This window comes from Rhea pennata, chromosome 2 (genome assembly GCF_028389875.1).
Source record: "Rhea pennata isolate bPtePen1 chromosome 2, bPtePen1.pri, whole genome shotgun sequence".
NCBI classification, from domain to species: Eukaryota; Metazoa; Chordata; class Aves; order Rheiformes; family Rheidae; genus Rhea; species Rhea pennata.
In genome coordinates, this window is record NC_084664.1 from 163,903,671 (window position 1) to 163,924,968 (window position 21,298).

Below are 21,298 nucleotides of genomic sequence, written 5' to 3' on the forward strand. Positions count from 1 at the left end.
CCAGCGCCACCTCTCCTCTTCCACAGCACAAGCTCCCCGAAACTCAGTGCTGCATTCAGTCCGGCAGGGCCCCGCACCAACGCTCCATGCAACAACACGGGATGGCGGTCACCTCTGCGGCAAGCAACGTCACAGCTCCAAAGGATCCGGCAAGAAGCCCTTGCTCCCAGACAAGGCCAAGGCTGCCTTCATCCTCAAGAAATCAGAAGCTGGCGTGCAGCACTAGCCGGATTCCAGCGGCCTCCAGTCCCTCTGTACTGGGATTGAGAGGCTCTACCAATCTCAGTGCCCTCCTCTTCCACAGGCAGCTTATAACCCACTCCAAATTCAGGGTGGCCTTTCAGTTCCTTGGTGCATTTGGCCACCCCAAACCCCTTTCAGACACATTCGGCAAAGACAAGCCAGAACTCAGGTAATTGCCAGTTGAAAACACAGTGGTTCAACATCCTGCCCAAGCAGGTCATGCCATAACCGTGTCCCTCTGGACTGCTTCCTGATGATCCCAAGGGCAGAGGGGATGCACTGTCCACCTCAACACCACTTCAACCGCTGGAAACAAGCTCTTGCAACACCGCTGGCTTTTCACGCATTAACAATTATGCCAACGTTAAGCTACGGACAGCTGAACAAGACCTCAGAATATGCTCCACGTGACCTCTCTGCCAGCTAGGAAACAGAGCCTACCTCGTCCCACAACACAGCACTTACCCTTGGGTGGCAGAAGTCGATGCGACGCACAGCTGGCACTCCTTGGTGAAACACACAGCCCTTGCCAAGAGTCTTGCCCTGAAACGCTTTGGCACCTCTTGCCTAAATGCATGCCCCAAGAGCGTGCTCAAGGGCTCTGCACTAAAATCAGCTTTGCATTTTGACAGCCTCCCTGACTACTTCAAAAGGTTCTCCTGAGTGTACGGACAGGAGGAAGCCTAAGGCTGGAGCAATCTTATCTTCCCTTTGTAAAGTTGCTTTGCCAGACCTCGCCTCTTCAAATCACTCTTGCATGTCCTTCCTGTGCTTATCATCCCTGCAGGGAAGTATCTCTCCGTATCACTGTTTGCTAGATCTTTCAAGTTAGTCAGCCTGCAACTCTTCATGGTCAGGACCTTGCCTTTGGGTCCTGGAAAATGCAACAAGCCTTTATGGCACTCTATAAACAAGCAGCAAACAGGACTTCTGAAGACAGGCGGCACAGGAAAAGAATGCCAGGCATGCAGACGCACAGTGCAATAACTTAATAGTCGCATTTACAGTTCTGGACAACAAACTGAAGCAATTCTAACAACTTAATAGATTAAAAGTATGAGGTAAGTGGATGCAACGAAAACCAGGAGGACAGCAACAGACTGAAAATGACAAAAATGCTGAAAGCAGCTTATTAATTGCTCCACATTCAACTTCAAAGTCTCCGGCTTCTCCCCTTAGTTCAAAGGGAGGCTGCAAAGCGAGGGGAGGATCTGAAAAGCCTGCCCCCCCACTCACTGCTGCCTTCCTGCCCCGCCAGCACAGCACCGAGGCAGCGGAGAACGCAAGCGCAGCCGCAGAGCTCTGCCAGGCCCTCCTCAGAACGAAGGGGGAAGCTGGGGGGGGAGAAGAGTTTCTTTAAAGACAGGCGAATTCTCTCAGGAAGTGGCTGCAGCCTCAGGTGCTTCCGCAGAGAGTGGCAAGCTGATGTCGCCACCGACTAATGAAGAATATCATGATGAGGGCAGGCTGGACAACATCCAACAAGGCTTACCACTACCTCTAGCTGCTACATTGCACAGAGCCTGCAGACTGAGGCAGGCTACCTCCAGCTGCGGGGCAGAACGGGATGCTGCCTCCTCTGAGGCCGCAGGCTGCACCACTCAAACACTTCTTCCCAACGGGGCTCTGCTGATAACTTTTTCCTTGGGGCTGCTCTGAACAGAAGACATTAATGGCAGGCATGCATGCTCTTATTTCTCATGTGGGCTGTAACTATCGCTGCTGCCAGCATCTAACACAGATGTGCTGCAAGACATACAACATGCTGAGCTTTCGGGCCATTACCTGAAAGGCAGCAGCGATCAGCTTTATTTCCTTCGCAGCCTCCTCATTCCTTCAGCGCAGCCACTGAACTGACGCACAGCCTCACGAGGGCCAGGGAGGCGGCAAGCCGCGGAGAAAGCTACTGCCGAGAGCCGAAGCTCTGCGAAATCCTAAGGCAGTCTCTGTCCCGCGATCCCAGGAGCTGACCATCAACCCAGAGGGACTGTGCACACTCTCACTGCCGTACTGCAGGCTCCTTTTCTAACGCAGGGTTATCCACACCGCTGGTTTAACACAGGCACCTATATCCCTCTTGAAACATTCCCTTTCTGGCATAACATAAACCCAGGCCTAATCTGTTCATGGCAGCCAAAACGAAGGACGGGGCTGTAAACTACACTCAGCTGCAGCTGAGGCGCAGGCAGAACCTTTGCCATCACGCCCAGGCACGGAAGAGCACTGTGTAACGGCACAGGTCACTGTGCGCAGGAGCCGCAGAGATAAGAAGGCTGAAAGAAGCTTCCTGGGGACTTGCAGAGCCAAGAAAGCCTTCTTAGACATCTAATTGCCTGATTCAAGCGGGCTCAGTGAGGAGTGGGGCAAGCGCCCTCAGCCAGCCTTGCCGGGGGAGAACCCTCCCCGGGTAGCTGCAAAGCAAAGGCAAACGCGAGGCCTCGTCCCACGGGCAGCCCAGCCTCCGGCGCAGCGGCTGCCTGACCCCTCTCAAGGAGACCTCAGTAGGCGCGGAGGCAAAGAAACTGATTTTATATCCTTCTTTAAACTCATCAACACATCAGCAAAGCTCCCCAAGCCCAGTGTGCAAGGGAGAAACCATGAAAAAATGACTGGGAAATACGATGAGAGGCTGACAAGCACCAGAGCCGCTAATGGAGAACTACCAGGTAATTATATACCCCAAGGGCAGAGAAAGCAGCCATGTGCCTGGGGCTATGCTCTGAGAGCAAAGCTGAGCAGTTTGTTTTTAACGATGAGGAAGGAAAAGGGAGCCAAGGAGGATGCAAAGAGGCATGACCAGGGCACTGGGCTGGGAAAGCTGGCTGGGCAACAGCTCTTTGAAGGCACAATCGTGGGGCAAAGGCGCATTCACCACAGCTAAAGGGAAGATGCTGCAGTAAAAGGAGGCAAAGTTAAGGCTAATTTCCCCCTTCCAGTCAGCACCACTGTGATCTCGACTCCTGCTAGGCTCACACAGCTACTCCTTCTCCAGGAGCAGATTTCTTGAAGGCCTCTGACAGTTTTTAGCAGCGCGGCTCCCACACACCGGTGGGAGCTAAGTTGGGCTGCAGCGCTCTCTCCCACCGGTTTCGCGAGGACGAGACGCGAAGAGGCAGCAGCATGGATCGCTGTAAGCGGAGAGCTTCGGCGAGGAGGAGCTACCGTCTCCTGAGCTGCTCTCGCACTCCCAGCGCAGACCCAGCTCAGCTCAGCACTGGCGCTGCCGAACAGGAGCAAGCTGCATCCTGGGGGAGCCACGTGTTGGGCTCCTCGCGGGAAGAATAGGTCATTCAGCAAAAGCCCGAAGCCGATCACTTGACTGTGGACGCTGTCCTCTCCGTGCCACGACAGCCACGCGCTTAACCTACGACAAAGCCCCGACTGACAACTCGCATCAAACAACGCCAAAGGCAACTGCTCAGAGACCGGCTGTCCTCAGAGGGTAGGACGGGGGCACAGACTAGGACCCTCAGGGACCCGCTGTCTTCCCCCGACCGGACAACTCTGCGCAGCGGCGACGGCACGGACAGCTCTCACGACGGCTCCTCGACGTGCGGGGAGCCCTGCCCCTGCAGCCACCTGCGGCTATGGGGAGGGAGGGAGGGTCCGGAGCGCATTTGTTCTTCAAAGGGACCCACACATCACCGTGCAGCACAAGAGTTAGCATCAAGATAAGATTCAGCCCGCGTGAATAGAAAGCGTTATTCTTTCCCACCGCAGGAGCCTGACACGCAGGCCGCGTGCTGTGGTCACTTAAAGTACGCTGCTTCTCCCAGGTAAAGGGACGCCTGATGCCTTACATCCAAATCACCTGACTTCGGAGCGATTACAAATACTTAAAATAGCAGTAACAGCTTTTCTTCTAGCATACAGTAACTTCCATTTATAACTCCTTATTCAGAAGTGCAGAGTGTCTGATACTCAGTCTACGCTGGACAGAAATACGCCAATGCAGGAGCGCTCTCTTTGAAGGGAAAGGAAAACAGCTGAGCCCAACCAGCAGAGCTTTAGATACCAAGAAGCTGTGTCCCCTACGCCAGGAGAAGAGGCCTTTCCCCTAGAGATGTGCATGACTCTGCTGGAGCATGTCACAGCCCACCCATAACCCACAGAAGCCATCTTTGCAGTCCCTGCTGCTCCAAGGGGACAGAACAGGGGAATGAGGTTGGCTCTGTTGGACAAGGCTGAAGGCCCAGGTCCTATAATGTGACAAGATACATATGAAAGCAGGGCACGCTTGTGAATAAGCCAAACCCTCTCCTCAGCACTGGCGATCCAGGAGAAGCTGGTAAAGATAAGCCCTCACAGGGCAATTCCATACCTGCACATGGGAGAGGGCTGGAACACTTCATTTTCTGAAGCTGAGCGGCCAAAAAGAGCTCACCACCTTCCAGCAGCCCACAGCTCCGTTCCAGTCGCCTCTGCAAAGGACTCCTCTGACTTCTCCATCCCAAGATACTCCCCATTTTTAATACAAAGATAGATGGGTGACAGAGGCAGAAAGTGACACGTTCACCAAGGAGGTCTATACACGCAGGGCTTTAAAATCCTACTTTTAAATTCAAGATTAGATGTTCTCACATTTGATATGGTGAGCAGCCTCCTGTCTCTAAAGAAGGGAATGATCTGGTTCCGGCAACACCAGCATTTTGTCCTGTTATCACACGCCTGCGTTCCCAGTTGCTCATGCTCTGAGCAGGGGGTTGGATCAGAAGACCTTCAGAGCTCTGTTTCAATCCGAATTGTTCTATGACCCCAAACTGCTCAACTCCAGAAGTGACTCTCAGATTACAAAATCTGCTCCCTTGTTAACCACAGGGCCTTAAGTTCTCCTTCATCCCCTACAGTAAGCAAAACGACTTTTATCAGGCTACGGTTTTCAGTCTCTGGGACACAAAATTTTGCAGGCCACAGGTGGAGGAAAGCAGATAAACTTAATCTTCTCAGAGCCCTCATCCCTCCCAGCAGCGCATCTCCCAACTCCAGTGCTTCCAGGAAGGGCAAGTCTCTTCACTGGCTATAGCCACCAACCAAACCTCTGTTCTGACTGAAGGCCCACCGACGCCAAGAGCAGATAGGCCTGCCAAGGTTCTTCTCCCATCTTCACCAGTGGCCCACGAGAGCACCACATGAACTTGGAGTTTGGGTCCAGAAGTAGTTTAGCCATTAGCACATCATTGCGCAAATGCACCTAAATTGTTTCCAAATCTGGGCCGGTCGACTGCAGCCAGCTCAGGTTTCCAGCCTGAAATCCCAGTTCTGGCAGCAGCTCACAAACGCATCAGGCATTTCTGCACTCCCCAGGCAGGCATGCCCTCAGTCACTCTTTAGACAGGGAAGCTTCTCAAGCCAGGTCCTCAGCAATGTATTTATTAGCTTAAATCATCAAGATTGCTTTGCTATATCCAAATCTACAGCACAGAATAGTCTGGAAAGGCAACATTTTAGGGTGAAACAAAGGAAAGGGGTTTTACCCAGCTGGCTGCCTTAAAGCAATGTGAAATGGCTCATTCATCTTAACAGGATGTTTTCAGCTGACTCCATCTGTACACAAATACTGTCACTACTGCCCCATTTGCTCTTGCTAGGAATTGTCCCCCCTCCTCCTGCAAGAAACACGTCAAATAAGCCTGTTCCCAGCCACCTCCCACTCAGCGTGGCTGGTGCAGGCTCCCAGAACCCAGTTCACCTGGGGGCCGCAAGGAAAGAGGCTCAAATGGCCACTTCTGGCATCTGCTCAGGAGATGACATGGGGCTGACCATCCCCTCCCTTTCTGCAACTCCCGAGTCCCTCTTCCTTGACCTTCTGTTTCGCTTCCCTCCAGCTGCTTGCTCTATCCTAGCAAGTTGGCACTTGTTACGAACGAACACTTGCACTCTATCATCCTCGTTACCTTTCGTTTATGCCGGGCACTTCTCAAAGGCACCTATGAAGCCTCTTGTTCTACCTCATATCCTCTTCTAAAATCGTCTTTTGCCAAATACTAGCAGAAGTGTCGCTGGTGTGTTAAGATCACTGCCCTTCACTCTCCCCGATGCTGTCACACGCGTTTTTCCCCTACTCCTCTATCTTACTTTCTCTTCAGCTATGCAGCGTCCTGCAGAGTGAGGTGCAGTATGCCTGCAAGGATAACACAAAAAAACATTTTCCTGAAGAATGCGAGCACTGTGTGAACTATCTACAGCCTCTCAGTAACATCACCCCGAGCACTGCTTCCATATGACATCTCCAGAGGAACTGTGGGCATCAGGTGCCACCAGGAGAAATGCTCCAGAGGGAAAAAACAAGCTTGGTCAACACTGGCCTTGGAGGCAGGAGGCGAAGAAGCAAGGGGTCGATATCCTAAATTTAGACTACTGTTCCGCATCTCCGCCCGACACAGCAAGTTTCAAGGTGGCCTGAGTAAGCAGGCACATTTCAGAGAATTTCAGAACAGGAAGAACCACCAAAATAACCACAGAAGTAAAGCTCCAACGTGACGAGAAAGGTTAGTTTTATACATCTTTCTTTCCTGTCAGCTGCTCGTCAACTGGTCAGGCCTCCATAACCCACAGCTGGCTGCCCAAAAGGTGACAGTTAGGGAATTGCTGTAAAATACAAACTACCGTGCTATGCCAGCACGTTTCTGGTTTCCTCCAGAGCCTAACCACTGCCAAAGCACAAGAGTTTGCAAACGACAGCACTCCTCCTCCCAGCGCAAGGGACCAGAAGTTATTATAATGGCTCCTTCTGCCACAAAAAGCCTTTTAGATAGTCAACTGGAAATCCATCGCAAGAAATGGAGTTCAGCACTGATCGATGCACTTCCTAGCACGGAAGCGTGACCTAAGAACTGCCCCACAACGTTCTCTGGTGCGACAGTTTTCCTTCCTTCAGCTTCATCAACACAGTCCTGTCTGGATTTCAGTTAACAACAGTTTAAACCTTCTGCTGGTTTTCCATTGAAAACTGATGCTCGCAGGAGTCAATGTCAAAACCCTGCTACAGTTCAGAACCTGTGGAGGAACATGACTTCAGGGAGCTGGCAAAGGAAGACAAAGAAACATGAAGCAGTCGCTATTTGCAAATATGGAAAAAGAAGATATTTATAGGCATCTCAAAGTGCCTAATGGATTGAAGAGTCTGAGACGTCCATGGGGACAGTGAGACCCAAGTGCTGAAAGTGGGAGAAACGTTACCGTTGCGCGTGTGTGTGTGTGTGCGTGCAGCGGGGAGGGGTTTCTGATGGGGTCAAACCCAGGCTTTTGACGGGACAGCAGTTAAATCTTCAGTCCTGGTTCTCCCAAGAACGCATGGCCTTCGCTAGGCAGATTCCTGCTGGGGCGACGGCAGCCTGGGGAGCGCGGCACAGCCTGCCGCGTGCCAGCGCCTCGGCGGCCAGCGCCAGGCGAGAGGCACGAGCCGCAGCAGCACGGGCAACGCTCCCTCCGGAGCGGCTCCCGGAGCGGCACGCGAACCAGCAGCCCGGGGCCCAGCGGGCTCGTGCGAATACGCTGCCCCGGCGGCGGGAACCAGCTCTTACACGCGGGCGGGAGCGGCTCCCACCACCCGGGCACCCGGCACCGCTTGCCGCCTGCCGAGCGCTGCGGTAAGAGCTCCGCCAAACTGACGCCCTTCGCTATGTCCCACGACAGCGCAGGGAGCGCGCGGCCTCAACCTCCACAGGGCGAGATCAAGCAGGCCGGGGAACGCGCCCGTCTCTGCTGACAGCCCCCGCAGCAGACGAGAACGCTTCCGCGACCCGGCAGTCTCACACGTGAGGCAAGACGAGGGATGTCGCAGAAACTCACAGTCGGTGCCTACAGAACGGGCCGAGACCCCGGGACAAACGGGGCTCCGGATCGACCTCGCGGCAACAGCAAGCCAGGGGCCTCCCCTGGGACGAGCGGGATTTCCACGCTCGGTACGCAACCCGGCTACGGCTCGAGGGCTGGGACTCAGGTCAAAGGGAAAACCTCTCACTGCTTGCCAGGAAAACAGGTTTTGCTTTCTTCCGTTCTGTACGGTTAAGGAAGGGCACAGGCATCAAAGCCCGTCACAAACAGCGTCCCTGCTTGCTTTGGTCTCAGATAACAGACTCTTTCCTCTCCTTCTCACCCCTGCGAGGGAAGCTCCACGGAAATTGCTCCGAGCGCGGCCCCCGCCGCCGTTCGCGCCCCCAGCGCTCGGCTCTAGAGCTGTACGTGCCGGCAGCGAGCGCTGCACTTCAGCAACCGCTTAGTGACCAGACTCGCGGGCTGCGCTCACGATGCCCCGGCGTCCGCTCCGCGTGACCAAGGTCACCGGAGCCTCGACCCCCGGGCACGCCACCGGGCGAGAGCCCCGGGCACCCCGGCTGGCGCCGTGCTCTCGCACCCTCCTGCGAGCGAGGAAGCAAGGGGCAGCTGCCGGAGCAGCGCGGTGCCGGCTGCCCACCTCGCCCCCGCAGAGGAGCGGCAGCCGGCAGAAACGACCCGGGAACAGCACGAGCGGGCACGAACGGGGACCCGGGGGCGGCAACAGCCCGGGCTACGGGGAACGCGGCGACACGCGAGCAGGGCACCCCGCCGGCGGCGTGAAGAGGACGCTTCCGCAGGCAGGGCCTGCTCGCCGTTCCCTCGGTCGCGGACGCTCTCACCGTGAGGGCGCAAGGCTGGGTGAACTCCGCGCGGGTCGCCGCCGCCGCCGCGGCCTCTAGCAGCAGGCAGCCGCCGCCTCGAGCCTCGGCCGACCTGCAGCGCAGCGCTGCCCGGGGCCGCGGTGCGGGCTCGCAGGGTCGGCCGGGCCCGCTGCATCGCCAGCTCAGCGAGAAGGGAAGAGAGCTGCGCGGCGCCCAGCGCCGGGGGAGCGCCGGCCCGAGCGGCCTCCCGGGAGCAAGGGCCGAGGCCCAGCCTCCAGCCCCGCCAAGCGGCCCGGCCCGCAGGGCCCCTCGCGCAGAGCAAGCTCCCTGGCGGCTCCTCGTCCCGCCGCGGCAGCGCTCCCCGGCCGGGGCCGAGCCCTCGCCAGGGCAGGCAATGGGGCCGTGGGGCCAGGGCCAGGGCCAGGGCGGGGGCCGTGGGGCCAGGGCCGTGGGGCCATGGCGCCGTGGGGCCGGGGCCGTGGGGCCGCCCCCGCTGCCCGGCACGCCCAGCGATGGGGGGCAAAGCGCACAGGGCCCCCCGTGCGCCTGGCCAGCCCGTCACCCCGCCAGCCGCACCGCAGGGGGCTTCTCCCCTCCGCCGCGCCGTGGGACGGGGCACCTCTGCCTGCCCCACAGCCCCCGGGGCGCCCCCCTGCCCCACAGCCCCCAACAGCAACCCCCTGCCCCACAGCCCCCGGGGCGCCCCCCTGCCCCACAGCCCCCAACAGCAACCCCCTGCCCCACAGCCCCCGGGGACACTGCCCCACAGCCCCAACAGCACCTCCCTGCCCCACAGAGCCCAGAGACACTGCCCCACAGCTCCCAGGGACACTGCCCCACAGCCCCCAACAGCACCTCCCTGCCCCACAGCTCCCAGGGACACTGCCCCACACCACCTGGGACACCTCCCTGCCCCACAGCCCCCACGGACACTGCCCCACAGCCCCCAACAGCACCTCCCTGCCCCACAGAGCCCAGAGACACTGCCCCACACCACCTGGGACACCTCCCTGCCCCACAGCCCCCACGGACACTGCCCCACAGCTCCCAACAGCACCTCCCTGCCCCACAGACCCCAGGAACACTACCCCACAGCCCCCAGCAGCAACTCCTTGCCCCACAGCTCCCAGGGACCCTGCCCCACACCACCGGGGGCACCTCTCTGCCCCATAGACCCCAGGGACCCTGCCCCACAGCTCCCAGGGACCCTGCCCCACACCAGCTGGGGCACCTCTCTGCCCCATAGACCCCAGGGACCCTGCCCCACAGCTCCCAGGGACCCTGCCCCACACCACCGGGGGCACCTCTCTGCCCCGTAGACCCCAGGGACCCTGCCCCACAGAACCTCCCAGTCCCACAGTGCCCCACAGCTCCCAGGGACCCTGCCCCACACCAGCCGGGGCACCTCTCTGCCCCGTAGACCCCAGGGACCCTGCCCCACAGCACCTCCCTGCCCCACAGTGCCCCACAGCTCCCAGGGACCCTGCCCCACAGCAGCCGGGGCGCCAGGGCACCCCACAGCGAACCCAGGTGACCCGCGAGAGGGGCCCCAGCCCCTCGCAGCCCACTGGGCCCCAGGGCCCTGCGCTGGGGAAGGCCCCAAGGGGCCGCCCGGGGCCTGCACGCACACGCGCCCCTCGCACACGCTGCGCACGCCCCTCGCACACCCACCCCTGCACGCGCACATGCACCCATCGCACACGCTGCACACACCCCTCGCACACTCACCCCTGCACGTGCACCCCTCGCACACCCTGCACACACACACCTCGCACACCCACCCCTGCACACCCACCCCTGCACACGCACACGCACCCCTCGCACACGCTGCGCACACCCCTCGCACACCCACCCCTGCACTTGCACCCCTCGCATACCCTGCACACAGAAACCTCACACACCCACCCCTGCACACGCACCCCTCGCACAGCCTGCACACACACCTCGCACACCCACCCCTGCACACGCACACGAACCCCTTGCACACACACCTTGCACACCCACCCCTGCACACGCACCTCGCACACCAACCCCTGCAGACACACCTCGCACACCCACCCCTGCATGTGCACCCCTCGCACAGCCTGCACACACACCACGCACACCCACCCCTGCATGCGCACACCTCGCACACCCACCCCTGCACACGCACCCCTTGCACACGCTGTGCACACACCTCACACACCCACCCCTGCACACGCACCTTGCACACCGACCCCTGCACGCACACCCCTCGCACACCCTGCACACACACCTCGCACACCCACCCCTGCACTTGCACCCCTAGCACACCCTGCACGCACACCGTGCACACCCACGCCCACACACGCACCCCTCACACACCCTGCATACACACCTTGCACACCCACCCCTGCACACACACCCGTTGCACACCCTGGGCACGCACACCTTGCACACCTACCCCTGCACGCACACCCCTAGCACACCTTGCACAGACACACCTCGCACGCCCTGCACACACACACCTCACAACCACCCCTGCACATGCACCTGTGCACACACACACGTTGCACACCCTGCACACACACACCTCACACACCCACCCCTGCACACCCTGGGCACACACACACCTCACACACCCACCCCTGCACACACACACCTTGCACACCCTGCACACACATACCTCACATACGCACCCCTGCACACGCACACCTTGCACACCCTGCGCACACACACCTCACATACGCACCCCTGCACATGCACACCTCACACACACTGTGCACACATACATCTCACAGACTGCGCACACACCTCACACACCCACCCCTGCACACACATGCACCCCTGAATACACACACCTCACATGTGCACACCTTGCACACACACACCTCACACACCTTTTGCAGCCATCCCTGCACACACACCTCACATACCCACCCCTGCACACCTCATACACACACCTGCACACACACGCCTGCACGCACCCACCCCTGCATGCACCCACCTCACACTCACCCCTGTACACACACACCTTGCACACCCTGTGCACTCATCCCTGCACACACACCTCACACACCCAACTCTGCACATGCACACCTCACACACACATGCCTGCACACACACCTCATACACACCCTGCACTCCCAGCCTTGCACACATACACTCACCCCTGCACGTGCACACCATATGCACCTGCCCCTACACACAAACCCTGCACACTTGCTTCTGCACATGCAGACCTTGCACATGCACACTCGCCTCCACACACACCTGCCCCTGTACATGCACACCCTGTACACATACTTCCCCCTGCACACCCACACCATGCACATGCACACCTCACACATGCACACCTTGCACATCCACCCCTGCACATGCAGACCCTGTGCCCCACACCTCAACACACACACCTTGCACGCACACACACACTTGCCCCTGCATGCTCACACCCTGCACACACACATCTCACACATGCATGCCTTGCACACTTACCACTACACACACATCCTGCACACCTGCCCCTGCACATGCACACCTTGCACACCAGCCCCCCACACACACACCCTGCACACGCACAGCCCTGCATACCCGCCCCTGCACAGGCACAGCCTGCACATGCACATCTTGCACACCAGCCCCTGCAAACATACAGCCTGCACACACACAGCCTGCAAACCCGCCCCTGCACACGCATAGCCTGCACACACAGACACACACCCTGCACACCTGCCTCTGCACATGCATACCTTGCACAGGCACACTCACCCCTACACACACACACCATGCCCATGCACACTTGGCCCTGCACACGCACAGCCCCACACGCTCCCATCCTGTTACACACACAGCCCTGCACACTCACACCTGTCCCCGCACAGCCCCACACTCACACCCTGCACACACCTGGGCATGCTCACACCCACACCTGCACAGCCCCGCACACTCACATCTTTGCACCCAGTTGGGCATACTCACACCCCTTCTGACACTCACACCCACACCACTGCACTACCCTGGCCACCTTCCAACACACACAGCCGTGTGCATACTCACACTCATGGACCCCTGTGCACACACATGGCTGTGCACCCCACACGCACTGCTGCCAGCGGCCCAGGTCTGCATCTGCCCACACACCCCCTGCTCACACCCCTGCCCGCACACCCTCCTGCTCACACCCCTGCCCACACACCCCCTGCTCACACCCCTGCCCGCACACCCTCCTGCTCACCCCTCGCCTACCCCTCACACCCTGCTCACACCCCTGCCCTCACGCACCCTTGCTCATCCCCTGCCCTCACACCCCACCCACACACACCCTGCTCATCCCCCACCCGCACACCCTGCTCACACACCTGTCTGCACACCTCCCTACTCATGCACACCCTGCTCACACATTCCCACCTACACATCTCCCTCCTCACATACCTCCTGCTCACAGCCCTGCCCACACACTCCCACCTGCACACACCCCTGCTCACACACATTCTGCTCACCCCACTGCCCGCGCACACCCTGCTCACACCCTCAACTGCACATCCCCCTGCCCACACCCCCCCCACACACACCCTGCTCACACCCTCAACCGCACACCCCCCTACCCACACACCCCCCTGCCCGCGCACACCCTGCTCACACCCCCAACCGCACATCCCCCTGCCCACACACCCCTGCTCACCTCCCTGCCGATGCACACCCCATTCACAGTCGACGCTCACACCCGTGGCCTCCGGTGCCCCACAGTCATAGGCCTGTACACCGCTCACAGCTGCACCCTTGTGCGTTCGCACACTTGCCCACGCTCCCTCTCACCCACACCTTCACTCCTGAGTCCTCGTGTGCACGCTCACCCTCACCTTCCTGCTCACGCGCTCACTCACTGCAGCAGCCATCCCGCTCACATCCGCACTCCTCCTCACCAGTCCACACTCGCTGACCCACACTCCCCTGGCTGACCCACAGTCACACCCACGCACACTCGTGTGCACACTCACCCTCACCTTCCTGCTCACGCGCTCACTCACTGCAGCAGCCATCCCGCTCACATCCGCACTCCCCCTCGCCAGTCCACACTCGCTGACCCACACTCCCCTGGCTGACCCACAGTCACACCCACACACACTCGTGTGCACACTCACCCTCACCTTCCTGCTCACACGCTCACTCACTGCAGCAGCCATCCCGCTCACATCCGCACTCCTCCTCACCAGTCCACACTCGCTGACCCACACTCCCCTGGCTGACCCACAGTCACACCCACGCACACTCGTGTGCACACTCACCCTCACCTTCCTGCTCACGCGCTCACTCACTGCAGCAGCCATCCCGCTCACATCCGCACTCCTCCTCACCAGTCCACACTCGCTGACCCACACTCCCCTGGCTGACCCACAGTCACACCCACGCACACTCGTGTGCACACTCACCCTCACCTTCCTGCTCACACGCTCACTCACTGCAGCAGCCATCCCGCTCACATCCGCACTCCCCCTCGCCAGTCCACACTCGCTGACCCACACTCCCCTGGCTGACCCACAGTCACACCCACGCACACTCGTGTGCACACTCACCCTCACCTTCCTGCTCACGCGCTCACTCACTGCAGCAGCCATCCCGCTCACATCCGCACTCCCCCTTGCCAGTCCACACTCGCTGACCCACACTCCCCTGGCTGACCCACAGTCACACCCACGCACACTCACCCACTTACCCCTGGCCAAACTACACGTGCACACACCCTTGCACTCCCTTTCACTGACCCACACTCACACGCCTGCACTCGCACATACCCGCACTTGCCTGGCCAACTCACGCTCACACACATCCACTCTCCCCTGGACAATGTGCACTCACACACACCTGCAACCTCCCCTCTGACACACTCACACACCCCTGCACTTAACCCGCAGCGTGTGCCTGCACTCACACCCCTCACACTCGCCCCCACTCAAACTCATTAACCTACTCTAGCACCCTCAGCCCCGTTACACCTCACCCCCGCTCCCACCCACTCCCTCACACAAGCACTCAGCTCACCCACTCCCGTCAGCCGGTGCTCATAGCCCCCCGCACTCTCCTTCGCCCCCACACACCATCACTCACCCTTCACTCACACTCACCTTCACCACCTCCCTTCACACTCACACACCATCACTCACCCCTCACTCGCACTCACCTTCACCACCCTTAATCACACACCATCACTCACTCCCTCGCTCACCCCCGCCTCATTCCCACTCACACATTCACCCCATCTCACGCCCACTCACCTTCACAAGCCTCACTCACACTCACACCACCGCTCATCCCTGTCTCACTCCCACTTGTTTTCAGCACCCTGACACACCACCACTCACCTCCTCACTCCTACTTGCCTCGCTCCCACTCACCTTGACCCTCACTTGCACTCACACATCATCACTCCCACTCACTCCATTCCCACTAACCTCCACTCATCCCCACCTCACTCCCACTCACCTTCATGCTCACTTACATACCATCACTCACAGCCTCGCTCACTCACCTCACTTCCACTCACCTTCACGATGCTCACCCGCACTCGCACACCATCGCTCACTTCCACACGCACTTACAGCCACCCCTCACACTCATACCCTCACTCAAGCCCATCACTCACACTCCCCCTCACTCACAGTCCCCCTCACACTCACAGTCCCCCACAACCCTCAACACTCACACTGCCCCTCGCACCCCTACACTCACCCCCCTCATGCTCTCCCCACTCATTCATGCTCCCTTCACTCACACTCACACTCCCCTGACTCATCCCCATCCCCCTCTCACTCTCCTCACTCATGCTCCCCCCACTCCCCTTGCTAATACTCTCCCCTGACACCCCTCACTCACACTCATAGCACCTCAGTCTCCCCTTGCACTCTCCCGCACACACTCACTCTGCTCACTCTCACCTCACACTCCCCCCTCACTCATCCATGGTCCCCTCACTTATACCCACTCATTCTCTCACAGCCCCACTCACACTCACACTGCCCCCCTCACACTCCCCCCCTCACACTCACTCACAGACCCCACTCACACTCCGACTCCCACTCACTCTCTCCCAGTCCCCCCACTCACACTCACACTCCCCCCACTCACACTCACTCTCCCACTCACACTCACTCTCACTCTCTCACAGCCCCCACTCACACTCCCCCTACCCTCACTCTCTCACTCTCCCACACTTCCTTCACTCTCACTCCCCCCACTCACACTCCCCCCACTCACACTCACACTCACACTCCCTCCCCTCCCCCTCACGCACAACCCCCCCCCCCCGCCCGCTCTCGCCCCCTCGCCGCCCGCTCGCCCTGGCCCTCGCCGGGGGGCCGGGCCGGGCCGGGCCGCGGCGGGCCCTACCTGGCGGCGCGCCGGGCCCGGCGCTGCGGGGAGGGGCGCTGCCTCTCCCCTCCGCGGGGGTGACAAGATGGCGGCGGCTCCTGGCGGCGGCGCCGTCGGACCGGCCGCGCCCCGCCGGGCCGCCAGGGGGCGCGCGCGCGACGCCGCTTCCGCGCCTGCCGCGCCGCGCCGCGCCGCACCAGCGAGCGCGGGACGAGCGCCGCCACCTGCCGGCCGCTCTGGCCGCCGGGGAGCGCCGAGTGCGCGCGCGCATGCGCGGCGGCGGCGCCGGGACCCAGGCGCGTCGGGCGGGGCCGCGCTCCGGTGCGGCCGGGTCCAGCCCCGGGGCTCCCAGTACAGCCCAGTACACCACTGGGGCTCCCAGTACGGCCCAGTCCAGCCCCGGGGCTCCCAGTACGGCCCGGTCCAGCCCCGGGGCTCCCGGTACGGCCCAGTCCTGCCCCGGGGCTCCCGGTACGGCCCAGTCCAGCCCCGGGGCTCCCAGTACAGCCCAGTACACCACTGGGGCTCCCAGTACGGTCCGGTCCAGCCCTGGCGCTCCCGGTACGGCCCGGTCCAGCCCCGGGGCTCCCAGTACAGCCCAGTACACCACTGGGGCTCCCAGTACGGCCCGGTCCTGCCCCGGGGCTCCCGATACGGCCCAGTACACCCCTGGGGCTCCCAGTACGGCCTGGTCCGGCCCCGGAGCTCCCAGGATGGCCCGGTCCAGCCCCGGGACTCCCAGTACGGTCCAGTACACCACTGGGGCTCCCAGTACGGCCCGGTCCAGCCCCAAGGCTCCCAGTACGGCCCAGTACACCCCTGGGGCTCCCAGTACGGTCTGGTCCAGACCCGGGGCTCCTGGTATGGCCCAGTACACCCCTGGGGCTCCCAGTACGGCCCGCTCCAGCCCTGGGGCTCCCAGTACGGCCCAGTACAGCTCCGGGGCTCCCAGTATGGCCCGGTACAGCCCAGCGCTCCAGTATGGCCCGCTCCAGCTCCAGGGCTCCCAGTACGGCCCGGTCTAGCCTGGCATTCCAGTATGGCCTGGTCCAGCCCCAGGGCTCCCAGTACAGCTCGGTACAGCCTGCCGCTCCAGTACGGCCCGGTACAGCCCCAGGGCTCCCAGTCCGGCCCAGTCTGGCCATGGCTCTCCAGTACAGCCTGGACCACCCCAGGGCTCCCAGTCCGGCCATGGCACTCCAGTACGGCCCAGTCCACCCCAGGGCTCCCAGTCCGGCCCAGTCTGGCCATGGCGCTCCAGTACGGCCTGGTCCACCCCAGGTCTCCCAGTCCGGCCATGGCGCTCCAGTACGGCCCAGTCCACCCCAGGGCTCCCAGTCCAGCCCAGTCCGGCCATGGCGCTCCAGTACAGCCTGGTCCACCCCAGGGCTCCCAGTCTGGCCCAGTCCGGCCGTGCCATCCCTGCACCGCTGTCCCCACAGTCCTGTCCCCAGGGTCCCTTCCCCGGCCCCATCCCCATCCCCACGGCCCCCCCCTCCCCACCCCGGGGCCCGGCCGGCACGGGGGGCCCAGCGGCGGGAGCGGGGTGCCCCACGCACCGGGGCCCGGCCGGGGGGCGGCAGGACGAGCCGCGGAGAGCCGGCGGGGACGTGCCCCTCCGCGCCACGCCGCCCCCGCACACCGCGCACACACGGCCGTGCCGCCCCGCACACCGCGCACACACAGCCGTGCCGCCCCGCACACCGCACACACACGGCGGTGCCGCCCCGCACACCGCGCACACACGGCGGTGCCGCCCCGCACACCGCACATACACGGCGGTGCCGCCCCGCACACCGCGCACACACAGCCGTGCCGCCCCACACACCGCGCACACACGGCGGTGCCGCCCCGCACACCGCGCACACACGGCCGTGCCGCCCCGCACACCGCGCACACACGGCGGTGCCGCCCCCGCACACCGCACATACACGGCGGTGCCGCCCCGCACACCGCGCACACACAGCCGTGCCGCCCCACACACCGCACATACACGGCCGTGCCGCCCCGCACACCGCGCACACCACGGCCGTGCCGCCCCGCACACCGCGCACACACGGCCGTGCCGCCCCGCACACCACGCACACACGGCGGTGCCGCCCCGCACACCGCGCACACACGGCCGTGCCGCCCCGCACACCGCACATACACGGCGGTGCCGCCCCGCACACCGCACATACACGGCCGTGCCGCCCCGCACACCGCGCACACACGGCGGTGCCGCCCCGCACACCGCGCACACACGGCCGTGCCGCCCCACACACTGCACACACACGGTGGTGCCGCCGCACACACCGTGCACACACGGCCGTGCCGCCCCGCGCACACACGGCGGTGCCGCCCCGCACACACACGGCCGTGCCGCCCCACACACCATGCACACACGGCCGTGCCGCCCCGCACACCGCGCACACCGCGCACACACGGCCGTGCCGCCCCGCACACCGCGCACACCGCACACACACGGCCGTGCCGCCCCACACACCGCACACACCGCGCACACACGGCCGTGCCGCCCCGCACACCATGCATGTGCTGTGCACACTCCAGGGACGTGCCACGTGCTGCGTTCACGACCTGCGCACGCCTGCGTGCCATGCACACCCCTCGCACATGCCACGCGCAGGGCTGGCTGGGGCTGCGGGAGCCAGCGCTGCGCACCCAGGGCCATGGGGCAGCCTGCGGGGGCCTGGAGCCCCTGGGCACAGTGTGCCCCACGGAGGGGCCCCACCGGCACCGGGGGTGGGGCAGGGCCAGGGCTGGGTCCGGCCGCCCCGTGGGGTCTGGGTCCGGCCACCCCGTGGGGATCTGGGTCCGGTCACCCCGTGGGGTCTGGGTCCAGCCACCCCGTGGGGATCTGGGTCCGGTCACCCCGTGGGGTCTGGGTCCAGCCACCCCGTGGGGATCTGGGTCCAGTCACCCCGTGGGGTCTGGGTCCGTCCGCCCCGTGGGGATCTGGGTCCGGCCACCCCGTGGGGATCTGGGTCCGGTCATCCCGTGGGGTCTGGGTCCAGTCACCCTGTGGGGATCTGGGTCCGGCCACCCCATGGGGTCTGGGTCCAGCCACCCCGTGGGGATCTGGGTCCGGTCATCCCGTGGGGTCTGGGTCCAGCCACCCCATGGGGTCTGGGTCCAGTCACCCCGTGGGGATCTGGGTCCGGCCACCCCATGGGGATCTGGGTCCGGTCACCCCGTGGGGTCTGGGTCCGTCCGCCCCGTGGGGCCCGGGTCCGTCCGCGCCGGCGGGCGCCCTTGATCGGGGCGGCGCGGCGGGCGCACAAAGGCGCATTGAGGGGCCGCGGCGGCGGCGGGGCCGGCCGGGGCGCGGGGCGGCGGGGCCGGCCGGGGGGAAGGAGCTGCCGGAGCCGCCCGGATAAAGGCGCTTTGTGCGGCGGCAGCTGGGGCGCTTCCGTACCAGGGCGCCCGATCCGGGGCGGGGGGGCCCCACGCGGCCCTGCAACCGGAGCCGGCCGCTGCCCCCCGGCCCGCGGACCCTCTAATCCCGGCGCCGCCACCGCAAACAAAGGTGCTTTGAGCTGCGCCGGCCATAAAGGGCCCCTTGTTCGGCGGGGGCCGGTGCCGGTGCTGGGGGAGGGGGCACGTGGCGGGGACAGGACCCCGCACCGGCTCATGGCCCACGCGGGTCCCTGCACGCATGCCGGGCATCCCTGCATGGGCCCTGGCCGTGCCTCGTGGCACTGGTGGTTGCTGCATGGATGCTGGGGGTCCACCTGTGGGTGCTGGTGGCCCCTACGTGGGTGCTGGTGGTCACTCCATGGTCACATGGGCTGGGGGGGGGGGGTCCACCCATGGCGCTGCAAGTCCCTGCATGGGTGCTAGAGATCCATCCACGGACACTGCTGGTCCCTGCACGGGCACTGCTCATCCCTGCACAGATGCTGCTGGTCCCTGCACGGGCACTGCTCGTCCCTGCACAGATGCTGCTGGTCCCTGCACGGGCACCACTGGTCCCTGCACGGATGCTGGTCATCGCTGCACGGATGCTGGGGGTCCATCCCTGGGCACCACTGGTCCCTGCACGGGCACCACTGGTCCCTGCACGGATGCTGGTCGTCCCTGCACGGATGCTGGGGGTCCATCCCCGGGCACCGCTGGTCCCTGCACGGGCACCACTGGTCCCTGCACGGATGCTGGGGGTCCATCCCCGGGCACTGCTGGTCTCTGCATGGGCACCACTGGTTCCTGCATGGATGCTGCTGGTTCCTGCACGGGCACCGCTGGTCCCTGCACGGATGCAGGCGGTTGGCGCTGCGGATGCCAGGCCCAGCGTCCCGCGGCGGTGCCGGCGGTGCAGCCGGTGCGGCGGGTGCCGGGCCCGGCGTCGCGCGGCGGTGCCGGCGGTGCAGCCGGTGCGGCGGGTGCCAGGCCCGGCGTCCCGCGGCGGTGCCGGCGGTGCAGCCGGTGCGGCGGGTGCCAGGCCCGGCGTCCCGCGGCGGTGCCGGCGGTGCAGCCGGTGCGGCGGGTGCCAGGCCCGGCGTCCCGCGGCGGTGCCGGCGGTGCAGCCGGTGCGGCGGGTGCCAGGCCCGGCGTCCCCGCGGCGGTGCCGGCGGTGCAGCCGGTGCGGCGGGTGCCAGGCCCGGCGTCGCGCGGCGGTGCCGGCGGTGCAGCCGGTGCGGTGGGTGCCAGGCCCGGCATTGCGCGGCGGTGCCGGCGGTGCAGCCGGTGCGGCGGGTGCCGGGCCCGGCGTCGCGCGGCGGTGCCGGCGGTGCAGCCGGTGCGGCGGGTGCCGGGCCCGGCGTCGCGCGGCGGTGCCGGCGGTGCAGCCGGTGCGGCGGGTGCCAGGCCCGGCATTGCGCGGCGGTGCCGGCGGTGCAGCCGGTGCGGCGCCGCAGTGCCGCGGTGCCGGCGCGGATTGGCTGGCCCGGAGCCACTTGGCTCCTCCCCAGGGCCATGCAGTTATAACGGCCCCGGGCGCTGCCGGCGCAGGTGGCTCTGGCACCGCGGGCACCGCTGGCACCCCCGGCCCCCGCGGAGGCACCGCCGGCGACGCCGCCATGCTGCGCAGGTGAGTGCGCCCCGCGCAGGCCCGCAGCCCGGGCTGGGGGCTGCTGCCCGCGGCCCCCCCCGGCGGCGCGCGGCCGGACCCCGCGGGATCCCGCCAGCGCCCAGCG

The 21,298-nt window shown here is 63.6% G+C and overlaps 1 protein-coding gene across 3 annotated transcripts in view; it reads right to left on the reverse strand.

Annotated features, from left to right (window-relative positions):
* The window catches only part of LOC134137588 (casein kinase II subunit alpha-like), a 36,555-nt gene extending 20,266 nt beyond the window's left edge, over positions 1-16,289 (reverse strand). For all 3 annotated transcript variants that reach the window (XM_062570748.1, XM_062570747.1, XM_062570746.1), the window contains exon 1: positions 16,185-16,289. The gene's annotated coding sequence lies outside the window, so the exon portion shown is untranslated. The remainder of the gene's footprint in view (positions 1-16,184) is intronic.
* Between the last annotated feature and the right edge of the window lie 5,009 nt (positions 16,290-21,298).